Genomic DNA, 4391 nt, shown 5'->3' with positions numbered 1-4391 from the left:
TTTTTTTTTTTTTTTTTTACACAAACCAAGAAAAAGAGCAATCATATCCATTATCAAAACATACGACCCAATTTAGCAGGAAACCCAATTGGGTCATGGGCACCAGACACAGCTTTGTCTGTTGTCCTGACTTCTAGCTTAGCATTATATACTGAACTTGAACTTCTGTCTTGATTAGCTCTGCTCAATCCCTTGTGACTCCCAAAGGCGGAGCAAAAGTATAAGGAAGTCAAGGGGCTGACTTTAAGGGCAGTAGTTTTTGGTTTAAAGATTTATTTCAGCTGTCTAGAACAATCTAATAGTGTTAAGGGCGAATGTGCTGCTGTCGAGCAGAACTTGTTGTGGGGTCGCTATGCTAAGAGAGACCACCCAGCTTATAACAGCAGAGACTGTTATCCCACGACATTCTGACCTCTGTGTTCATTCATCATATTTATGCGCACTTATTTAAATGCATTACAGTTATGAGAATGTATATTTGTACATATCCCACTACACATATACACAGTACACATGAACAGATAATGCATTTTAATTTAATACAAATACAGATATGATTTGGAGGCAGACTGTAAGGGAAAACATTGTATTTGTATACACTAACGCACTAGTGCACACTATATTAAAAAAAAAGGAATGTTTTTATTTATAGACCTGCCTTGTACAGTATATCATTCATGAAGTCCAGGTACTATGCATAGGGCAGCTTATCTCTGCTGGGGTCTCAAAACAATTAATCTTCTCATTCTTCTTCTTATTCTTTATCAAATGAAAATCCTACCATATAATTATACAGCATTATAATAGATTGTAGCTTAAAGGACCCCATTCTAACTGGCGGTATCACTGTATCCCGGCTTCGTAGTAGATTCAACTGTGTAAGAACATTCTGAAATGTAACAAACCCCAAAATTAAAATGAATCTGAAAGGCTGCACAGTCTATCTAGTCTGAGATAAGTTATGAATTAAATGATGTAGCTTGATATAGGTTGAAGAACCATGTCCAACAAATTTATGAACAAATTTAAATGGCTCAACTAATGTCGTGAAATATGGACAAGCCCTTTAAAAAGGGAAAGTTTTTTTTACTGTCTAGATTATATGTTACAAGATTGTGTATTGTATATTAAGCTTGTTTTCTTGTAAACAATATCACATTATTATTTGTTATAGGCAACAAAAGACAATATGTTCAATGGAAATCTCCCGTACCAGCTATAACTGCACTTTCTTCATACACACACAATCAGGTTTTCTCAGAATAACCCACACATGGTCTGTGCCTCCTGCAGGGATTTGCAGGCGACTTGATCGGACACCTCTATCAAACGCTTCAGTGAAAGCACAGCTCCAGACTAGCATGATTGCATTTAAGGTCAGGGGACAGGGCAGGTCATTCAATTACAGACAGCGCTGCTTCCTTCTTGTCTAAATAAAAAAGCTCTTGCACAGTTGTGGTATATTGGGGTTGTGTCCATGGCCATTATGTGCATATGGCTGTCTGTATTTCTCTCCTGTGTATATGAGTGACAAAAAATGACAGTGTTTTAAGCTTTACTATGAAGTTGTTGTAATATCAAGCCGCCAGTACTACTGGTAGCCATAGTATTTCCACTTGACAGCAAATACGGGTTTTTTTTACTGCTAAAATGAACATTCTGGAGGGAGAGTGTTTGTTTCTGAAATTCAACCATGTTTTTACTGTCTACTGTCTTCACGCCCATTGGTAGTCGGTTCATCAAGTAGCTCCACATCTAGTCACTTGTATCATCAGAAGTTGCCAGCTCTCATTAAAAAATAATGGTCTTTGGTTGCATTGTTGCCAGTCACTGTATGTGTGAATATAGCATTAGGTGTTGGGTCACAATCCTACAAGGCACCAGAACAGCTTCAGAGCACCACTGGCATAGATTAAACAAATTTCTGTGTGTACCATACACCATTTTTCCACAGATATTCCCACAGGGGGGGCGCGGTGGCTTAGTGGTTAGTACATTTGCCTCACACCTCCAGGGATGGGGGTTCGATTCCCGCCTCTGCCTTGTGTGTGGAGTTTGCATATTCTCCCCATGCCTCTGGGGTTTCCTCCGGGTACTCCGGTTTCCTCCCCCGGTCCAAAGACATGCATGGTAGGTTGATTGGCATCTGGCATTGGTTGATTGGTAGTGTGTGATTGTGTGAGTGAATGAGAGTGTGTGTGTGTGTGTGCCCTGTGATGGGTTGGCACTCCGTCCAGGGTGTATCCTGCCTTGATGCCCAATGACGCCTGAGATAGGCACAGGCTCCCCGTGACCCGAGAATAGCTTGGATGAACGGTAGAAAATGAATATTCCTTAAAAAATATTATTTTTATAGTCCTGGTAGAGACGACTCCCATAATATAAGAGATTCCTCATAGTATAATAGGTCTGACGAGCTTTGTATTGATTTGCAGTGACTGTTTAAGGAGACAAGTGACACTAAATAATGGCAAAAAGCAAAAAGCCCTCACACTATAACAGAGACCTCAGAGCATACACAGCGCTACCCCACTCTCTGTAGGTGTCAGTTGCAGACCTGTATTGTTCTCTTTGTGAATGCCACACATGCACTCACCGACTTGGTGTGTATATAATGAAGGATGACTATTTTTTTAATTAAATGCTGCATTTGTCTTTGTAATGAGGACATTTTTGCACTGCAGCCCAACTGGACTGTGTAGTTATTAGTGGACTGTTCTTGCTAAAGCAACCTTCTTAACCTGAGGAATGTGTGTTTTTCATTACATATTACACTAATTCACTAGCATGAGTCATGGAAACCACCGTGTGACCAAATTCTGATGTTATTTCACGCTAATTTATTCAGGTTTTTGCCTTTAATATATTATATTATATTATATATACATACTACCTTTCCATAAAGGGGAATTCAATGAATGTAGATCAATCACAGTTATGCATATGTTAACACAGGCTTTTGTAAATATTAAAAAGAATTATTCTAGCATATGATGTAATATGAGGATAAAAAATAGGGTCATTTTCTGCTTTCACCTTCCATCCATTTGTCCATCTTCTATATCACACAGGGTCAACGTTAAACTGGAGCCTACCCACATGGCCAGAGACACCCTGGACAGGGTGGAACCCCATTACAGTTCACAATTGCAGCCTAGAGAACAGCACGATTGTAAAAATCATTGAAAAACATTGGTGGGAAGTAAACCACCAAACCTGGTTCGTCATTAACCCCGAACCCCTCCCCCAAGCACCCACCCCCACCCACTAAATTAGCAGTATTAAACTTTTTACTTGACCAAAAACAAACTAAATTCTATAATATCTCTTTCAATTTTTATTTTTTTTCTACACATCTGTCTTTATACATGCTAAAATGTTTATTAATAATGTCTTCTTTTAGTTGTAAAAGAAGAAACAACTTTGCCCCTCATTTAATTAAAAGAACCATTGGAGGGCAGTGGTGAGTGGCAGAGGATGCGAACTGGGGGTTTGTTTGTGTGTGTGTGTGTGTGTGTGTGTGTGTGTGTGTGTGTGTGTGTGTGTGTGTGTGTGTGTGTGTGTGCGTGTGTGTCTGTGCGTGTGTGTTGAATCAAAGCTAGCATGTTGACATCATTTACATACACATAGACAAGTCAGACAAACACACAAATGCATGGAGCTATTGCCTCCCATCAGGGGTTTAATAGACAAATGACAGGGCAGATCAGTTGGCAGTGGAGTGGAGAGGAGGCTAAGTCTGATCTTTGACCTGCCTTATTAACAGCACAATGGCAGAAGGTGGCAGCCATGCACATCCTCCTCAAAGGAGATTTCCAACACAGAGGCACCGAGGCACACACCCTATTGGGTCCCAAATAACACCCTTTATCCCAGATCACCCCAAAGTCTCAGCAACCCCCACGTTCCAGCATCAAATAATCTCCATTGCACACGCCCCACCACTAATCCCAGTCACTAGACACATCAATATTGATTTGATCTTATTGCATGGAAAATGAGAAAATTAGTTAACACCAACTTGGATATCAATAGAAATAAATGACCAGAACAATAGAGGATCATTTGATAAGTGACTTTCAACCAAGCTGAGTACATTCAGTCAGCCATAAACTTTTATAAGCAGAACTAAAAATAAATAAATGAATAAATTTGTCCCTGGGGGGCACGGTGGCTTAGTGGTTAGCACGTTCGCCTCACACCTCCAGGGTTGAATGTTCGATTCCCGCCTCCACCTTGTGTGTGTGGAGTTTGCATGTTCTCCCCGTGCCTCGGGGGTTTCCTCCAGGTACTCCGGTTTCCTCCCCCGGTCCAAACACATGCATGGTAGGTTGATTGGCATTTCTGGAAAATTGTCCGTAGTGTGTGAGTGTGTGAGTGAATGAGTGTGT

The sequence above is a fragment of the Tachysurus vachellii genome, chromosome 26, assembly GCF_030014155.1.
Source record: "Tachysurus vachellii isolate PV-2020 chromosome 26, HZAU_Pvac_v1, whole genome shotgun sequence".
Lineage (NCBI taxonomy): Eukaryota > Metazoa > Chordata > Actinopteri > Siluriformes > Bagridae > Tachysurus > Tachysurus vachellii.
Note: the sequence above shows the minus strand (reverse complement) of the source record.